This window comes from Nicotiana sylvestris, chromosome 1, assembly GCF_000393655.2.
Source record: "Nicotiana sylvestris chromosome 1, ASM39365v2, whole genome shotgun sequence".
NCBI lineage: Eukaryota > Viridiplantae > Streptophyta > Magnoliopsida > Solanales > Solanaceae > Nicotiana > Nicotiana sylvestris.
The window spans coordinates 187319402-187340926 of NC_091057.1; the positions used below are offsets into that span (position 1 = coordinate 187319402).

Genomic DNA, 21525 nt, shown 5'->3' on the forward strand with positions numbered 1-21525 from the left:
CTATGAACGAAAATATTTTATTATAAATCTCTAATTGATCTCTATAATTCTTTATTTTCTCCACGCATAAAATAAGGTATCAATACCCCTATTTATAATAGTATGAAACCTATTTCAACTAGAAACAGAAAAACTTATTCCTATATTTATTCTAACTGCAAATCCTATTTAGACATGAATTAAATAAATTAAATCATAAATAACTAAAGTTTCCTACTACAACTTTGAATTAGTTTTTCAACATGCACTTTTCTCTAAGTTTAGTCTGGACATTTTCTCATAATGTAAACTAACACCAGGTGATGGTAATTAGTATTTACCTATTTAATCAGTCTAAAACATCGAAACAAAATTAAAAGGCCTCAGGAAGTTGTTCTTCGAGTATTATATACATTAGTATTAGCTAGCCTTAGACCACGCACAATCACCATAATAATATAAGATTTTTTAGTGAACATGCATGATGCACGCCAAGCTGCATAATTGCAAAATTTTCAGCTAATCTTTAATAGAGAGTTCTGACCAAACTGGTCAATCATCATGAAACGAGTACCTAGAAAATGGATTATTTTTTCTTTAAAATTGTTCTAGGAGTAGTTTATCTCCACAATTTTCAGATTAGAATAACAATAGAGATAACCGAGATATGAACATCGTACTTGATAGTTTGACAGTCAATATTGTGGTATTCGGGAAATTAATTTAATTATTGAGATTTACTATTGAAAGTTCAAATTGTTTCTGTATGGGTCAAAAATTACTACCATCATGTTTCTTGCATAGTTGTCAGTGTTGTGAAGGTTTGAAATAGGATTCTAACGGATATGAGGCTAATAGCCGGTACTGAATTTGACTATAGGCAGCTATTGTGGCTAGAATTGTTGTTAAGGGCATATATATATATGATGTGTTACATTGTGTGATTGTACCTTGGGGATGTAGGCATAAGTTGTTGCAACTAGTTGAAGTTGGTACTGTGTGTTGATGTGGGAATCGGGTCTTTTGGAAAGGATTGGATAGTGATAAATTTGGTTCTAAGGTTATCAGTGTGGGTGAAAGGAATAATTTTCAATTGGGACGGTGTCGTCGATTATGTGGATTGAGGTGTCGTGGGATCACCCGCCGGTGTATGTATGGTAAGTTCACTCAGTGATTTGATGATTTCGAAATGATTCTTGACACGTTCGAGGACAAACGTTTGTTTAAGATGGGAAGAATGTAACGACCCGACCAGTCGTTTTGAGAATTAATGCTACGTTCAATGGCTTCAATTCTCGAACAGCTCTGTATTATGTGTTATGACGTATGTGCGTAATCGAGTTCGATTAAGATGATTTGGGATTGACTTGGAAGAAGGATTCATGTTTTAGAAGCTTAAGCGGTAAGAGTTGACCGGAATTTGACTTTTGTATAGACGACTCCCAAATGGCATTTTGATAGTTTAAGTAGTTTCGTATGGTGATTTTGAACTTAGGCGTGCGTCCGGATTTGGATTTGGAGGTCTTTAGGATAATTTGAAGCATTTCGGCGAAAATTGGAAAGTTAAAGTTTTGGAACGTTGAGAGGTTTGACCGAGAGTTGACTTTGGTGATATTAGGCTCGAGTTACGGTTCCGAGAGTTGGATTAACTCTATTGTGTAATTTGGTACTTGCATGCAAAATTTGGCGTTATTCCGGGTTGATTTGATATGTTTCGGCACGTGTTTGAGAGTTAGAAGACTTGGAAATTCATAAGTTCGATTTGTGGTGCGATTTATAGTTTCGACGTTGTTTGATGTGATTTGAGGCTTCGAATAGGTCTGTGTTACGGTATGGACTTATTGGTATATTCGGATGAGTTCCTGAGTGGTTCAAAAGAGTTTCGGGTGGGGTTCGGATCATTGGAGCATTGTTTGGAGCTACTGGATTTTTTTTTAACTGGTGTCTTCACACCTGCGCGTGCGGGACCGCAGGTGCGTGCACGCAGAAGCATGAATTGGTCCCATAAGCGAATTGGGCAGGTCTGGACAGTTGCCGCAGGTGCGAAGGATATTCCGCACCTGCGTGATTGCAGAAGCGGACGGGAAAGGAGCAGGAGAGAAGAGGTAGCGCAGAAGCGCAACACTGGCCGCACCTGCGTTAGCGCAGAAGCAGGGCTTTTTCCGCAGGTGCGTTGAGCGGCCTCCAGTGATTCTCTGCAAAAGCCGATGTTTTGTCGCAAATGCGATGCCGTCGAAGCGGCTAATGCGTCACAGGTGCGATCGTGCCTGGGACCAATCATATAAGTCGCGGGTTTGGCCATTTTCTCCATATTTTGAGTTGTAGACCTCAGATTTAAGCGATTCTTCGTGGGGTTTTCAAGAAAATCTTTGGGGTAGGTGTTATTCACTCGAAATTAATTATACTTCATGATTTCATCTTTATTTTTATCATTAAATTTTGAGTTGAGAAAAATGGAAATTTTGAAGAAATCTTTCAAACTGTAAAATTATGATTTGATATCGGAAATTGATAATTTTGGTGTGGTTAAACTCATATCGGAATGACTGTTCGGGTTTTGTAAATTTTATCTGGTTCCGATGTACGGGCTCTGGGTTCGAATTTTTGGGTTGACTTTTAATTCTTGTTAAGGATTGAAGCTTTATTATACTGTTTTCTATGACTTTAATTTATGAATTGAAGTTATTTTGACTAGATTTGAGCCGTTCAGAGGTTGTTTCACTCGAGAAGGTCATTTTAGAATAACAGTCTAGCTTTTTTGAGGTAAGTATCTTTCCTAACTTTGTATGGGGGAACTATCCCTTAAGATGTGAGTCTTTGGTGCTAATTGTGTCATGTGAAGTCCGTGTAGGCGGGGTGATGAGTACGTGTTCGGGATTATTTGCGAAAATTTGACCATTTAGGGATCTTAGGTTCTTATGTTCATTAGATATGAGGTTAGTTTGTTATGATAAATCCCCCGTTTATTAGTTTCACCTCTAAGTATCTTTATTTGGAATTAATTGCTTCATATTATGTGTTCATGACCTACCAAATTTAAGGTCAATTGGAGTTCGTCAAAATCATGATCTTCAAATTTATAACTAAATTCAGAGAATAACCTTTTTGGACATTTTCATAGGATTAAAATAAATATGATCATACTTTCGTTCTCCTTATTATTGTCCCATGAGCATAGAACATACATTATATCGTTTATTTGGGTAAGATACAGAAAATTTCCTCTTGCAACAAATTGTCCTCTTGATTTATAGACATGAGAATCCATATTACTTTTCATCGTTTAGGGTGAAATACTCAGTATCTCTTCTCATGAACATAGAGTTACTATAAACTTCAGCACTAGCATACACTTTCAAAGACAATTTCATTGAGCACCTTTTTAATGAGTCAAATAAATAAACTATTTTAGTAGATCCTATTTACTAATCATAACTCTTAATCCATGTACTAACATAATCACCTATGTATAAAGCTATTAGAATTTTTAATGATCTTAAATAAATAAATCACCTTAGTGATAACTATTTATTTAATCATATATTCTTAACATATGTATGATTTCATCTTCTATGGATAAAGTGTTAAGAATTTTCAATAATTTCAAATAAATATGCTACTTCTTAGCAACCACTTATTAATTATAAATTATTTATTATACACTAGATGACTCTTGCCCGCGCTTGTGGGCCCAACGATTTTGATTCTAATGCAGTTTTACTTTATATTACAACTAAGAAACAAGAATACTTCATGCGATGTACAGTTAATTCCGTATGCCAAAAGAACAGACAAAATTAGACATAAAAATCCCACGATGGCAAGCCAATGCAATATGTTTCACTCTATGAACTTCCAGAGTCCCCTTTTTTCCCTTATACGTCTATACCTACTGAAACTAACTCCTTTATCTTTCTGTTGATGCAGCTTGTGGGTAGGAAACCAAATACTAACATTTTAACCATGCATAATTACAACTTATGCCTGCACCTTTGACTCAACATGTATGTATTGCAAACTGACAAGATCTTCACGAAGCTTTCAAGCTCAAGAGTCAAGAAGAAACATAGTGATAATATTTGCTTCAATTAGATCCGTGAACAAGTTTCACCAAGGTAATTTTGAACCTGAAAATTTTGAAAGATTGGAACTTCAAGAGAAGGGGATTATGTAGGATATTTTACATTTACAGGAAACTTTTGTCCTAAAAATGATTCAAAATTACTTAGCAGAAAGATATACTCTTTACATCAAAGCAATATACACAAGTAGAACCTGAGTACCATGCAGTGTTCCAGGCCTTGCTCGCCCAGTTCCCTTCTGCCACCACGGTTTTCTACCAGCCCCAGTAACTTCACTAATTGTTTTAGTTAAATGGGTTATCTGCAATATTCATCAAGAGTAGGTCAACAACACCATTTGAATCCTCTATTGCCTTGACAAGTAACTATAATTTACAAAGCTTGTAGAATCAGGGGAACAAGCATAAAGATAGTAAACAGGTAGGAGAATAGGTAGGAGAATAGGAGGCCCTGATTGATTTAAATGATACGCCTTATATCATTTTTTGTATGCAACAATTTTCTTTAGCAAGACGATTTTTCCCCCAAAGGCATATGAGTTTCTGTGGTTTTCATATGCCTCAAAATGATCATCCTGATTCTCTTTTTCCCCAGTAAGCCTCTTTGTTTCCCAGAGAAACAATTGACAGTAAGATGAGAAATGGAAAATGATAAATGGCTCTTAGGCACGGGAAACACAGAGTAAAACAGGAATAGATCGCCAATATGTACGCTCTATAATTGGAAATTTGGGATTCAAAAGAATTGTGCACATACCTGTTGTCGTTTTGCTAGTTGCCATCTTATCTTACAACACGATGAATAATATCCTTCCTAATTGGCACATCAAAAACATCCCCAGCCAAACACATAAAATCCTTGTCTTCATTATGAAAATTCATTACTGGAATGACCAGGTCCTGATGGAACCCTGCCATATACAGTAATCAAAATGATAGTTACGCAAAATCAGATGATATAGATTCATCCACTAGAGTAATTTTTCAGTATAAATGAGGCAAGGGAATTATATGGGACAAACATTATAACAACTCTACTTTGCACTATCAATATGAGGCAATCATCCTTACAAAGGGCAACATATGATAATCTAAGAAGTGTTCCCTCATATTAGGTGAAATGTAAGGCAAGCAACAAACAGTTTCAACTATTACTTCTTCGTTACTTCTAAAGCTAAAAGGGGAATAAAATAGCAAATTGTACTTAATCCAACAATATGGCGATCAAGGAAAAAACATTTCCATGAAGCATGATAGATAGCTGTGTTTTCATTATATTCCTACAGCTTCGTCATGGGAATATGAGGAACTATAATTTCATTAATCAATACTCAATAATCTTTTTGTGCCAAATAGCTGACTTCAACATGCTTGGTATTGCGGATAGTAGTTGTTGTTTTTGTGCCAAATACTTAAAAGTACACAAGCCTCATTCTCCAGAAAGCTAAGGATAATAAAGAACCTTCCCCCAAAAAAATGCAATCAATTCCAAAGATACTTGTTCTGCAAGATGTGTTATCCAATAGTGTACTACTTTACGCTATTCTTTATAAATTGAGGGGGCTCGCTAAAAAAATACTGGTAGGTTCTACACAATACGAGTATCTATAGAATCTTCTTTGAATTCTAACTTACATGACATATATAAATATGCCATTTCATTTTAAAATATTGCTAGTAGAGAATCTCCCAACCTCTTTGATGATCCTCTATGACTAAAAGATCATATTTGGTTATCATTTTTCACAAACATGTCCAAACTATTTCAGAAACCTCTTTTACATTATATGTAAAAGCATCGGAATCTTAAAGGCATATAAAGTTTAACTGAGGGCTTCAAAAAGTTTGAAGTAAAAGACATGACAAACAACTTACCGAAAAGGGTGAATCTTTAGAATAAAATTCCATCATATATTTTGGTTCTTTAGAGCTTAGACATAAGGTTTCACCTGATATAAAGCGGCAAGAATCAAGAAGGGGATAAAAACCCCCGCTCGTAACAATAAGTAATCCCTGAGAAAATACTTCAAAAATGGATTATTACAAAACAATAAGACAAAAGGGAAAGAGCTACCAAAGCAATTCGAGAACCTCACTTTGATAATTTAGATGCAATTAAAGAGCTGTCAAAGTGTTAAGGAGAAACCAATCCAATAAACCCCTGTCATTCCTGCAAATTTCTGGAACATGTGAAAAAACACACACAAACAAAAATTTCGAAAATAAATATAATTCAAAAGATCCCAGAGACAAAGAAAATCATAATTAAATCCAAAAGACAATTGCAAGATAAAATTCTCATACATACAGAAGCAAATAAATAGATATTCCAAATGAAAATAAGGGAAATAGAAGTATGCACATGAGTTTTAAGCCGACACGGCAAGAATGACAAAAGGGCATCATTATGGAGAAACCTTATTCAAGAACTATAAAAATCATATAATTAATAAATGGGCAATTGGAACTCAACTGAAACTACAACCAAAAAGGCATGAATCTCGTCATTAATTGCCACTTAATTAAGAATATGAAGAGATTCGAGCAAAAAAATGGAGGAGCATTTCTTTGTGAAAAGAGATGAAAGAGACGATGTTTCTAGAGCTACCGTCAAACCTGGAGTGAGCAAGCAGTGGACACATAAAATATTTTATATTTGTCCATCTTACCAATTTAACCTTGCATATTGATGTAATTATAATTCTGGCATTGGTCGATCAGACTTGGTTTTTCTATATAATAGAAAAACTTTTGTCATCACGTGCTTTTCCAAAGTTCTGGTCATTTTCATGATTTCTATCCGCCATTAAGACAGCTTTTCTATTGCCCGGATATTTTTCTAATGACCGGTGCTTAAAAAAGGAAAAAATTACAATTTTAGCTATATGTTTGTCATTGATGAATGATATGCGTACAAGGTATGTAAGTTAAATTGTATTGGCATATACCACAAAGCAAAGCATCTCAAGTAAAGATATTTCTATTACATGCATAGCTACATAACTAATTTTGGATAGAATATATTACCTTGTAATCGAAAAGAGTTAAAGTATGATTGAGACGACATGAAATGAATAAAAAGGCCAACACCTCCTTAATACGAAGAAGGTAAGTGGAAAAAATTAAATCCAGCAAAAGAGCAGTACTTACCACCAGTGATTTGCTACTAAACCGCACGAACATATAGCTATGACAATACAACAAAGAGCGAAACCTGTAATTAAAACAAAACAACCAAAATAGGAAACTGTCAATAATGATCTCGTATAAGTGGTTTCTATATGCTGAGGGGAAAATATAAATTTTATTCACATGTGGACTCATCAGATGTAGCCAACAACTTTTGTTCAAAGAAGTCATAGCAACAATTAGCCGATGAATACGTTAAAGAATTACCAACAACTAACCAACAATAACTTTTTAAGGCCAACCATTTTCTGAGAACTAATACTAACAAATACATTTGAATATATTACATAGAAGAATGATGACAAAGAAACATTAATTATAAAGAACTGAAGTAAAAATTATCATGTAACTATGTAAAAGAAGAGAGTAAAGAGAAAGAAGAGAGGAATAGAGGCGGCCTGCAAAGAAAACACTCTTCTTTGGATCTCTAATACAAAAAATTTTAGAAAAATCCTTTTTTTCCCTCTCATTTCAGCATTTCCATCATATTTCTGTTTTTTCGAATTTCTACCATCTTTGCCTTTTCTATATAGTAGACATTATTAATACTTAAAATTCAAAACATAAATTAAGATCATACAAAAATAACAGAAGAATGAGGATTAAGCCAAGAACATTGGGGAGATAGTCTGACATAAATAATCTCTTTCAAATACAATGACCCATATATTTCAGCCATAAAATTTGGAAATGGTAGCAGGTTTGGGGAAAAAAATTAAGGGAAAGAAGTGGAAGAAAATCAGATATGGAATTGGAACACCCATTGAACATGAAATCATTTTATTTTTTTTTGAAAAAAACTGGAAGAAGATTAAAGAACTGACCTAAGGGTGAAGATGAATCAATCCTACACAAGTCTTTCAAAATATACCGACCGGAAGTAAATACATTATATGTATAAAAGGAACTGTTGGAGAGTTCTAGGATGTTGGGTTTGGTCGGAGAAAAAAGCAGATAAAATTGGGAAAGACTTTTAGAATATTGTAGCTTTGTAGAAAAACTTATTTTTATTATTATTTCTACCAAAAAGCAAAGATGGTGACAGGTATAATGACAAATCTGCCCCTGGTCAACCATCTTTGCCTTTTCTATATAATAGAAATATGATATACAATGTGAGCCTACGTTATTGTGATTCATGATCCAACACTTAATCCAACAATCCAGTGAATCAAGGACCAAGACTATGCTCAATATATCAATGATCTCTTCTCTTTAATGCACAACAAAATAAAAAACTCGAACTGGAGAAAAATATATAATAATCTGTCCAATCACCAAGAAATCATCAAAGGAAACAAGTAACCTAGAGTTTAAATAAAGAAAGCTATGCTTTCACAGCTTTTGCCGCCACCAGTTACTTTCCTTGAGCCTATACCCTTTTTTTTAATTTTAAATTATATCACAAAACAAGTTTGTTACCAACTCGTTTAACCAACCCACAAGGAATCATGGAAAGAAATTTACAATGGGTTACAAAAAATATTTAACTGAAAAGAATCATGTCTACCGCCACCCCTTTCACGTGAACCAAAAGTCTTTAGCAACCTATTTTACTATTATTTAACAATATATATTTGGATTAGCTAGATCCATCCATAAATATTCGGATCAACACAGCGGTGACGGATCTATTCCAAAACAATTCTTTTCCGATTTTTCTTATGTTCCTATCACATATCAGTTGCTGAAGAGCAAAATCATATTTAATCACGTTTTCAATCGTTTAAACGGATTCAGAAAAACAAAGTAATCAAAGACATAATCGTACATATGTACTATTTATATTTTAGGTTATCAAATGGCGTAATACATACGGATACACTTAAAGTTGGCACGATCTTTCATTTAGACACCTAAACTTAAGAGAGTTCCTATTGAGCACGTACGTTACATGAACTTTGTTCCAAACTTTGTTCCAATTAAACACTTCTTGCTGAGTTGGCACATAAAGTGAGTTTCACCCAATATGGACGCGTGAAAAGCCCAAAAAACAGTTTTTTTTGTTTTTTTTTAATTTCCTTCTTTTTCTTTATGTCCACCACCATTTCCACCATTGCCTCCTCCACTTTCCGTCATCTTCTCCGACTCAAATCGCTATTCTTCTTTCGAATCCCATACCAGATTCAAATTCTGCCGAAAACGAAAAGGTGAGTATTTGTGATTGGAAGAAAACAAAAAGGATAAAGTGAAGAAGAAGAAGCCTAACCCAGCTGCCAGAACTGAAATTAATTATGTCAAGAAATCTGGATAATGAAGAAGGTAAACAGAAATTTTCTTTTCTAAACCTAGCTCATTTCCTTCTCGTCACTTGTCTGTTCACTATTTATGCGTGTGTGTGGTTGTTTCTGGGCAACAGAGAGTGGTGGTTTGCGGCGAGCTCTAGTAGCGGGGATGGCGACAATGAGGCTGAAGAAGACGGTGCGGCTGCTAGGGTCTGCCAGCGGAGAGATTCAGTCGCTGGTGTTGTGTGTGTTAGGTTTGAGCGGCGGAAAGAGGTGGAGATGTAGTGGTCATTTATGGGTGGGTGCTGGCTGGTATTTTAGGGATGGAGAAGAAGGGTCTTTTGGGGTGGTTCAAGTTCAAGGAGAAGGGGAGCCAACTTTGTTTGCAGATGAAGATGGAAAGGAAGGGGGTGAGGGTCGTTGGGGAAGATGACGGAGGGGATGGATGGGTTGGTAATATGTTTAGATGTTTGTTTAGGGCTAGTTATTTGTATTTTAGTGAAAATAACACTATATAGCTGAGGTGGACAAATAAAATGATGTGGCACGATTTATAATGGTTACTTTTGCCACGTAGACGGAGATTGCAGAACACGCGCTTGGTTAATTAATAAGCCAGCAAAAAACGTGTCTTATTGGTATGAGAATTGCCTAGGAAACGTGTCTAATTGGAAAGAGGTCTAGTTTAAGTGTCTAAGTGAAAGATCGTGCCAACTTTAGGTGTCTCCGTATGTATTACGCCTTATCAAATTAGATGCAAGCACGCTCTTTCTCACGACCCAAATTCTATTATAGGCCGTGATAGCTGTTGTTCCTCCTGTATTTGTAAAATAATGATTATGGAAATTAAAACGTTAGCTTATTAACGTAAATATAAATGATATAAATGAAACACAAATTAATTCGAGCCCACTGAATTCATAGTGTTTCCTTAAGGAATTTAATCCCCTCCTAGTACCCAAGGTTATAGATTATTTTCTCCCAGGATAGAACGAATTACACACTGGTGTAGCGGTACTTCAAACCCCAATGTTTTAGCGAACACAAAGTTCGGCAGCAAATCACACTTAATGTTGCTTTCTTAGTAGTTTAAAACAATGCAGAACAAGGGAGGAGAAGTCAGAAATTCGTATGGAAAATCTGAGAGGAAGGAGTGAAAAGTATAGCTAACGTTGAGTTTTCGGTGAAGAGAAGATCAATTGCTCTCAAGTTTTCAGTGTGTCTTCAACAGGCTGCTTGCACCCTCTATTTATAGTGCAATTAGCTGCTAAAAATGGACTCGCTGACACTCATGAAGTGGAGCACTTGGCCATGGTGGACAGAGCACCAGGCTGTTTACTAATGGAGCAATCAATATGGCAATGGTGGCTGGAGCACTACTCATGGTGGAATGAGCACTTGCTCATTAATATTCACGGATTAGAAAACATACGTTACAAATACGGATAATATTACGTTAATATTCACTATTAACAAATAAATTTGGTCCAAAAAATTAATCAATCAATCGATCATTTGACCAAATCCAAATCCAAATCCAAATCCGAATCCGAAGCAGTAGCCGTAGCCGAGCCGAGCAAGCGAGTGACGACGACGGCGCGAGGCTTGCCTTCTTCCTAACTCTTTAAGAGCTACATGAAGTTCATTTGTATATAAATCCACCAAACTCCTTTTCCTCTACCAATGAGGGACAATGTCTCATTAAAAAGAGAGGGAAACTTAAAATTTTACTCAAAATTTTCATTTCCCTCCATTTCTCATTCATCCTCTTTTTAATACCTTTCCATATTAAAAAGAAACTCAACAATCCCCCACATGAATGGGGAATGGCTATATCACGGAAGTATGCATGAAGACTTGTGTGATTTGCAAGCAAGGATTAATTGCATCTGGATAAGTAGGTTTCCCTTTGAACTTTCCGTAGTGAACTTATGTCAGATATACTCGATCAATCGGTAGATTTGATATCTTTGAACCGTCAAACTTTAGTGTATACCTAGACAATCATAGGTTACACAATCAACCCTTAACCGTCTTTGGTTCTCATTGTTGTGTTCGTTTCAGCCATGAACACCGCCTGGTTTCATAAGTGCGTAGAGAATTGGCCTTGCAAAATTCTCCTTGAAGCGGCTAACACTTCACACTTACATAGGTGATTTCTAAACGTGTCATCCCGTAGATACACTATTTGATATACCCCATATCAAATTTAGAAATCATTAAAAAGCCTTTATGCTTTATCCTTGGTACTGAACATTGTCTCATCACGAGAATGGACCAAAATTTTTGTTGACAATGTTGAACCGTCATTAATGACTTTGTTTGGTCTCCTTGAACCTAGATCTTGGGATCTCCAGTCTTCTAGGTAGAGTTACCGCCACAATGACTTGTTCTCAGCCATAGTCCCATTCCCCTCGATGATTTCTCAACTACCTCTCTAGTTAGTCCTTTTGTAAGTGGATCCGACACATTATCACTTGACTTTACATAGTCAATCGTGATAATTCCTCTAGAGAGAAGTTGCCTAACGGTTTTATGTCTTCGTCGTATATGACGAGATTTACCGTTATACATAACGCTCCCAGCCCTTCCAATTGCCGCTTGGCTATCACAGTGTATGCATATTGGTGCCAACGGTTTGGGCCAAAATGGAATATCTTCCAAGAAATTCCGGAGCCATTCAGCTTCTTCACCGGCTTTATCTAAGGCTATGAACTCAGCCTCCATTGTAGAGCGGGCAATACATGTTTGTTTGGACGACTTCCAAGATACCGCTCCTCCACCAATAGTGAATACATATCCACTTGTGGACTTCGAATCAGTTGAACCGGTGATCCAATTTGCATCACAATATCCTTCAATCACCGCAGGATATTTACTGTAGTGCAAATCAAAGTTTTGGGTATGTTCTAAGTATCCCAAAACTCGTTTCATTGCCATCCAATGAGATTGACATGGATTGCTCGTGTATCTACTTAGTTTACTTATAGCAAAAACTATATCTGGTCGTGTACAATTCATGATGTACATTAAGCATCCCAACACACGAGTATAATCCAATTGTGATATGCTTTGGCCTTTATTCTTTGCTAGTGCAAGATTTACGTCAATTGGAGTCTTTGCAACTTTAAAGCCCAAGTGCTTGAATTTTTCAAGTACTGTCTTAATATAATGAGATTGTGACAATGCCAGACCTTGAGGAGTCTTTTGGATCTTAATCCCCAGAATTAAATCCGCAATTCCCAAGTCCTTCATATCAAACTTGCTAGTTAGCATACGCTTAGTAGCATTTATGTTGGCAATGTTATTACTCATTATCAGCATATCATCCACATATAGGCAAACAATGATTATTTGATTTGGAATATTTTTAATGTACACATATTTATCACATTCATTTATCTTAAAACCATTTGACAACATTGTTTGGTCAAATTTCGCATGTCATTGTTTGGGTGCTTGTTTTAGTCCGTAAAGGGACTTAACAAGTCTACATACCTTATTTTCTTTACCTGGAACCACAAACCCTTCAAGTTGTTCCATGTAAATTTTTTCCTCCAACTCTCCTTTTAAGAAGGCCGTTTTAACATCCATTTGATGAATTTCAAGACCATACACTGCAGCTAATGCTACTAACATCCGTATGGATGTAATCCTTGTAACTGGGGAGTATGTATCAAAGTAGTCAAGACCTTCTCGTTTTCTATACCCTTTGACAACAAGTCTTGCCTTAAATTTATCAATAGTGCCATCATCATTCATTTTTCTCTTAAAAATCCATTTAGAACCCAAAGGTTTATTTCCAAGAGGAAGATCAACCAATTCCCATGTATGGTTGTTCAAAATGGATTCTATTTCACTATTGACTGCCTCTTTCCAGAACAATGATTCCGAAGAAGACATAGCTTCTTTAAATGTTCGAGGCTTATTTTCCAATAAGAAGGTCACAAAATCTGGTCCAAACGAAGTAGACGTTCTTTGACGTTTACTGCGTCTTGGATCCCCCTGATTAAATGTACTTTCTTTTGTTTCTTCCCGAGGTCGTTTAGATCCTTCACCAATTGACTCGCATTCCTTTTTATATGGATATATATATATATATATATATATATATATATATTCAAAGAACTCAGTATTATCTGATTTTATAACCGTATTGTTATGAATGTCGGGATTTTTTGATTTATGAACCAGAAATCGATATGCTTTACTATTGGTCGCATATCCAATGAAAACACAATCAACTGTTTTCGGTCCTATTTTTGCCCTTTTGGGTTTAGGAACTTGCACTTTTGCTAAACACCCCCACACTTTAAAATAATTCAAGTTGGGCTTCCTTCTTTTCCATTTTTCATATGGAATGGATTGTGTTTTACTATGGGGTACTCGATTTAGTATTCGGCTGGCCGTAAGAATGGCTTCCCCCCACAAGTTCTGTGGCAAACCAGAACTTATCAACAATGCGTTCATCATCTCCTTTAATGAACGATTCTTTCTTTCCGCAATCCCATTGGATTGGGGAGTGTAAGGGGCTGTTGTTTGATGAATAATTCCATATTCTAAACATATTTGTTCAAAAGGAGATTCATATTCACCACCCCTATCACTTCTTATCATTTTGATTTTCTTGTTAAGTTGCGTTTCAACTTCATTTTTGTATTGCTTGAATGCGTCTATTGCTTCATCTTTACTATTAAGTAAGTAAACATAGCAATATCGAGTACTATCGTCAATAAAAGTTATGAAATACTTCTTTCCACCGCGAGATGGTATTGACTTCATGTCACAAATATCTGTGTGAATTAAGTCTAAAGGATTTGAATTCCTTTCAACCGACTTATAAGGATGTTTAACATACTTAGATTCCACACATATTTGACATTTTGATTTTTCGCATTCAAACTTAGGCAATACTTCCAAGTTAATCATTTTTCGCAAGGTTTTATAATTGACATGACCCAAACGTACATGCCATAAATCATTTGACTCAAGTAAGTAAGAAGAAGCTGAAGTTTTATTATTAGTTTCAACAACTATTACATTCAGCTTGAAAAGGCCCTCAGTAAGGTAACCTTTTCCTACAAACATTTCATTCTTACTAATCACTACCTTGTCAGATACAAAAACGCACTTGAAACCGTGCTTTACAAGAAGTCCAGTAGAGACTAAGTTCTTCCTAATCTCGGGAACATGAAGGACGTTGTTCAAAGTCATGACCTTGCCAGAAGTCATCTTGAGAAATATCTTACCGTATCCTTCAATTTTTGCTGTAGCAGCATTTCCCATAGAGAGCGTCTCTTCGGGTCCAGCAGAAGCATATGTAGAAAATGCTTCCCTCACAGCACAAACATGGCGAGTGGCTCCAGAATCAATCCACCACTCCTTTGGGTTTCCTACCAGGTTGCATTCAGAAAGCATGGCGCACAAGTCATCAACATCATCATGCTTTTCTACCATGTTTGCTTGACCCCTTTGCTTGTCTTTCTTCCGAGCACGACACTACGTATATTTGTGTCCGGTTTTCCCACAATTGTAGCAGTTTCCACTGAACCACTTCTTTCTTGGGTTGTATTTCGGACCAGAAGCCTTCTTTCTCTTTTTGTTATCTTCACCAATATTTGCTCCAATTATTGTTCAATTTCCACGGCCTCTCCTTTTAGCAGCTTTATTGTCCTCTTCGATTCTCAATCGAACAATGAGATCTTCAAGGGATATCTCCTTTCGTTTATGTTTCAAATAATTTTTGAAGTCCTTCCACAATAGAGGTAACTTCTCAATTATTGCTGCTACTTGGAATGCTTCATTGATGACAAGACCTTCAATGAAAATTCCGTTAGTAAAATTACTAAATTTTTTACTTTCAACATCAGTATTCATTTGAAATATACTTCAGTAAGTAGATCATGAATAATCACTTGCAATTCCTGGACCTGGGTAATAACAGACTTGTCATATACCATTTTGTAGTTAAAAAATTTTGCAGCGACGAATTTCTTCATCCCGGCATCTTCAGTTTTGTATTTCTTTTCAAGCGCATTCCACAATTCTTTTGACGTCTCCACGCCACTGTATACATTATACAGATTATCCTCCAGTCCTCTAAGAATATAATTCCTGCACAAAAAGTCAGAATACTTCCATGCCTCAATCACGAGAAAGCTATCATTCTCTGGAGTTTCATCTGGAAGATCAGGAACATCTTCCTTGATGAACTTCTGTAGACATAACGTAGTCAAGTAGAAGAACATCTTTTGCTGCCAGCGCTTGAAATCCATCCCGGAAAATTTTCCGGGTTTCTCTGCCGGTGCCAACGCCGGAGTTCGACTTGTCGATGCATTGGCAGTCATCATCGGAATAGCTTGATTTGCGTCATTCGCCATTTTTTTTTTCTGAAAAAAAAATGACACAAACAAACGTTTAATAAACGTTTAAAACTGGAGTGAAAAATCACGTAGATTTTAATCTCCAACAAAATGCCACGAAGGCTTTACTCTCCAAATGGGAGTACACAAAACCACAAAGGTTTTAAGTTTCCAGAATAATAAGAATAACAAAAATACAGAAATTAAAATTATTAAATTCCTTAAGCTTGTTGTTCCTTCTATATTTGTAAAATAATGATTATGGAAATTAAAACGTTAGATTATTAATGTAAATATAAATGAAACACAAATTAATTCGAGCCCACTGAATTTACAGTGTTTCCATAAGGAATTTAATCCCCTCCTAGTACCCAAGGTTATGGATTATTTTCTCCAGGATAGAACGAATTACACACTGGTGTAGCGGTACTTCAAACCCCAATGTTTCAGCGAACACAAAGTTCGGCAGCAAATCACACTTACTGTTGCTTTCTTAGTAGTTTAAAACAATGCAGAACAAGGGAGGAGAAGTCAGAAATTCGTATGGAAAATCTGAGAGGAAGGAGTGCAAAGTATTGCTAACGTTGAGTTTTTGGTGAAGAGAAGATCAATTGCTCTCAAGTTTTCAGTGTGTATTCAACAGGCTGCTTGCACCCTCTATTTATAGTGCAATTAGCTGCTAAAAATGGACCCGCTACCACTCATGAAGTGGAGCACTTGGCCATGGTGGACAGAGCACCAGGCTGTTTACTAATGGAGCAATCAATATGGCAATGGTGGCTGGAGCACTACTCATGGTGGAATGAGCACTTGCTCATTAATATTCACGGATTGAAAAATATCCGTTACAAACACGGATAATATTACGTTAATATTCACTATTAACAAAATAAATTTGGTCCAAAAAATTAATCAATCAATCGATCATTTGACCAAATCTAAATCCGAATCCGAATCCGAAGCCGAAGCCGAAGCCGAAGCCGAAGCCGAAGCCGAAGCCGAAGCCGAGCCGAGCGAGCGACGACGACGGCGCGAGGCTTGCCTTCTTCCTAACTCTTTAAGAGCTACATGAAGTGCATTTGTATATAAACCCACCAAACTCCTTTTCCTCTACCAATGAGGGACAATGTATCATTAAAAAGAGAGGGAAACTTAAAATTTTACTCAAAATTTTCATTTTCCTCCATTTTCCATTCATCCTCTTTTTAATACCTTTCCATACTAAAAAGAAACTCAACAATAGCGCCCAACACCATTGTTAGGCAAGCCAACACTAATCAACTAGTGAATTCCCATTTTTATTTAAGGAATCCTAATATTTGACTTTACTTAAAGTTAACACATTTGAAATAACGGATTTTTAAGGCTTGCAAAACGGAAACAACTAGAAGAAATCGTAACTATAGAAATACAACCCAAAAATCAAGTCTACTAATATATGCCAAGATCTAGTGTCACAAGTGTGTGGGCAACTAGCAAAATATACAAAAGTTGACTATCCTACTGTCTGAAATAGAATAGACAAATACAACAAAAAGAGAAACTTCGGCATGCTGCTGAACAGCTCGGAAGGGGGCAGCTCACCGTGAAGTCTCAGTCCAAGATCAAGTATGCGCGCTGGGCGAGTAACTAGACACGCCTGCCTCAGATCCTGTATAATTAAGTACAGAAGCATAGTATGAGTACATAAACAATATGTACCCAGTAAGTATCCAGTCTAACCTCGAAAAAGTAGTGACGAGGGGTCGACTTGACGCTTACTAGGGCCAACAATAATATAATTAAAGTGTTATGCTAAGCATGTATATCATGAATAATATTGATAGTTTAATAACATGAAGTGATAAGTTCTTCTTTCATAAATAAGATTTCAAATTTCAGTCCTATCATTTAACCACTTACATTCCAAGGCATTTAAGCAATATAAATCACAAAGAATTCCAAATAATTAACATGCGCAATTATGTCGAGGTCGTACGATCCGGTCCAACATCATATTAAAATATGCACTGCGGGAGGGTCGAATGGCGTGAACCTTAGATGCATCTATTTATTACCGAGGTGCTCGGCCTGATCCACAAATAATAATTTATTTTCAAGAAAGCACGCATTTCCCATTTACAGTCAAGTATTTCATGCAAATCCTTAAGTAAGTGAATATAACTTTCTATAATTATTTTATCAATTTTCAGCATGGCTTAAGTGATTATAATAGCAAGTAAGGACGCAAGCACTTCAAACATAGCATGATACGGGTCCTAAACTACCCGGACAATAACATAATAGTAACTACGTACGGACTCTCGTCACTGAGTATGTACGTAGCCCCCATAGATAGGTACAAACATTAATTTAATTCACCTAAGGGGTTAATTCCCTCTTACAAGATTAGAAAGGAGACTTATCTTGTCTCAAAGCCTACTTCTCAATTCAAGAACGCGCTCAAATCTCCAAATTTGACTCCAAACGACTCGAAATTAGTCAAACATTACATAAACTAATAAATCTATCCTCAAAGGTTCATAATTCCACCATTTAAGTGATTACCCAACCTAAATTGCAAGATTACTAAAAGTCACCCCCGGGCCCACACGCTCGGATTCTGAATTTTTTTAAAGAAAGTTATTACCCATAACCTTAGGAACACAAATATATGACTTCTACTAAATTTCATAACAAATTTCGTGGTTAAATCTCATTTTTATCAAAACCCTAGGTTTTCACCTAAACCTATAATTTTCACTAATTTGTATGTTATAATCTACCCATAAACTATGTATTTAACTCACATTGTGTAGAAATTACTTACCTCAAAATGTTAAGACGAGATCTCCTCTTTTAGAGCTCCCCAATCGCCCAAATGTCTAAAGAATGGGAGAAAAATGCCTAACTCCCGTATTAAATAAAGGTCACTGCCTCCAGCTTTTCCGCACCTGCGGTGCATGGGCCGCACCTGCGGATCCGCTTCTGCGGACCAGGTGTCCGCTTCTGTGAAAATGACTAGGCCGGCTGGGGTCACTTCTGCGGACGGGCTCCCGCTCCTGCTGTCCCGCTTCTGTAGAAAAGAAGCCACATCTGAGGAATCTGGGCTCCTCTCCTTGGGTCGTATCTGCGAGGCGTTGTCCGCACCTGCGAGCTCGCACCTGCGGCTGACCAACCGCAGGTGCGGTTATGATAGCAGCTGGAGCTTCAGCTCTTGCCCCAAACTTTCAACTTGGTCCAGCCTCGTCCGTCGATGCTAGGGGCCTCCTGGGCCCACTTGAACGTACCAACAAGTTCAGAATCATGAAACGGACTTGCTCGAACTCTCGGAACGCCCAAAACAACATTAAAACTAAGAATCACACCCTAAAACCAATTGAATCAAACTTAAGAACTTCAAAATCTTCAAGAACCAACTCTCACTATTAGGCGCCAAAATGTACCGGGGTCATCCAAAATCCGATCCGAACATACGCGCAAGTTCGTTTACTAAAAATATTGACTGAAATCAAACGTGGCCTTTTAAGCCAACCTTAAGGAACCAAGTGTTGCAATTTCAACTCAAACTTTTCTAAATCTCGAACTAACCATCCCCGAAAGTCATAAATTAGTAAAAGCAAGTAAGGGAAGTATCATTTAAGGGAATGCGATTCTAGAAAGTAAAAACGATCGGTCGGGTCGTTACACTCTTATACCAATTGATGAGGTTTCATGTATGAACAACGGAAACAAATAGACAGGGCTCACTTGCATGTAATATAGACAATACATAATCACATGTTTTAATCAAACATAAAATCGATACTTATTTCTTGAAGCGTGACTACGACCGCGAAAAGAACCTTCAAGTAAGAGCAAAAATCGTCCACGAGATCATTCTCCGGTTCTATAGTCTTCTGTTGTGTGACCCGAATAATGCCCGAAATTAGCAAAATTCATGTGGGAGAATTTCTATTAGGAAAACCATGTAGTAAAACTGTAGCCTCCTTAAGGAATAAGACATATTTATATAGGTTTTAGGGCTTAAAATATTTTCCTAAACATGTTGGGTCTTCCTTTTCCACCAAGAAAATGATTCCATTTAATTCTTAATTATTCGGGCACAACAGGGACCATAATATTTAATTAACGAGGCTTCCTATTATGGATTTAATTCGAAATATCCGAATAAATACTACCACAATAAATTACGAATTATTCCACTAAAATTCGTTACTGCACTCATTAGTTCAATTTTGAAATTCTTCCATTAAACCTTATTTAACTCCTCATGTTATTATTCAGATACTAATCAAATAAATTAAATTACTGACAATTTAATTCATGGATTATTTCCTTTAGACTTTCGTTTAACTTATTTCATGTGACGGGTACAAAATCCACCTACAGGGTTTACACATGAAAACTTATAAGCTTTCATAAAGGTGTATCATTAATCTCTACATCGAGACATGGATTCCTTCAACTAACTATTACTTCGCCAATGTATATCATCATTATCCAATTTACCAGGTCTATTGACACAGAATATAATCTCGCCTTTTAATAAATCAAAATAATAAATAATATACACAACTAATAATAATCATATTAAGATTAAGAGTATAAGTGCGTTTGGTGGATAGATAATTATTTTATTAAGTCAGTATAAAATACTTATCTCTACTTGATCCGTTCAATACATACAAAATGTACTAGCACAAGAAGTCGGAATTAAACCATTCCTATAATCAAGATAAATTATATTTAATCTTGTGCTACAATCATTCCTGATGGTTTGTCCAATTAGATTGTGAATATGATCTTTATACTTATAAGAACCGATGATTTAATCTTTCATGTATAAGCTAAACTTTATACACTAGATCATCTACTATATAAACAAAGGATACAAATGAATATATGATATATTTAAAATATTATTAAAATTGAATAAATCATTGGTCCATAATAAATACTATACCCAAACTAAAATCCATAATTAATAGTATATATCCGGACAGTTTATAGACATGTTACTTGGTGTAAAGGGAGATGGGATGGGTGATCTTGAAGGAGCATTTTTACCGATACTTGCTAAAAAGATGATTGAACTAAGTACCAATTGTTTAACCAAAAATCTGAATCTTTAGTCAAAGCTAGAAAGAAATTCGGGTTACTGATAATCAGGAGACGAAAATAAAATATTTTTGAGAATGATGGTAAAGCAGTAAATAGTTTTGTATTTCAGTAAGATCTCAATAGTATTTCGTGTCCTTACAGATGTTGAGTCTTTTCCCCTTTTATAGTTGATTCTAGGAGAAGATATAATGCCTTTGTCTTAATGAGGCAATTATGAGCAATAAATGATATTTAAAAGAAACGTTACACAATCATTTCTATTTAATTCAGATTCTCTAACGTATTTGACATTTAATGCTGTATTAAGACTCTTTTACGTCATCAGATTCGTATCTTCAACTTCTTCTGATCTTTGATCTTTAAACGACTCGAATAGGTACGAGACTCGTACCTATTTTAGTAACGGTCTACACCTATGTTGCTTTCTTTTCCCCCTATCTGTTGTCGCTCGTGCCTCTTGGCTATTTATTGCGTTTTGACCTTTTGACCAGTCCACGTGTCATGACACGTCATCTTCAATATTGAGATTCAGTTTTTTTCCAATACAGATAGTCCCCCCACTTTCCATTTATTTATCCATTAAATA

General features: G+C 36.1%; 1 long non-coding RNA gene across 9 annotated transcripts; it reads right to left on the minus strand.

Annotated features, from left to right (window-relative positions):
* Positions 1-3718: 3718 nt before the first annotated feature.
* LOC104219173 (uncharacterized) lies at positions 3719-8219 on the minus strand. Of its 9 annotated transcripts, XR_709201.2 has the most exons (6): positions 8074-8219; positions 7211-7274; positions 6157-6230; positions 6010-6073; positions 4818-4971; positions 3719-4362 (listed from the first exon to the last, which is right to left on the minus strand). It is a non-coding gene; the product is annotated as an uncharacterized lncRNA (long non-coding RNA). The 9 variants fall into 9 exon arrangements; XR_709199.2 differs by having other exon boundaries at positions 4818-6073; XR_709202.2 differs by having other exon boundaries at positions 4818-6084.
* Between the last annotated feature and the right edge of the window lie 13306 nt (positions 8220-21525).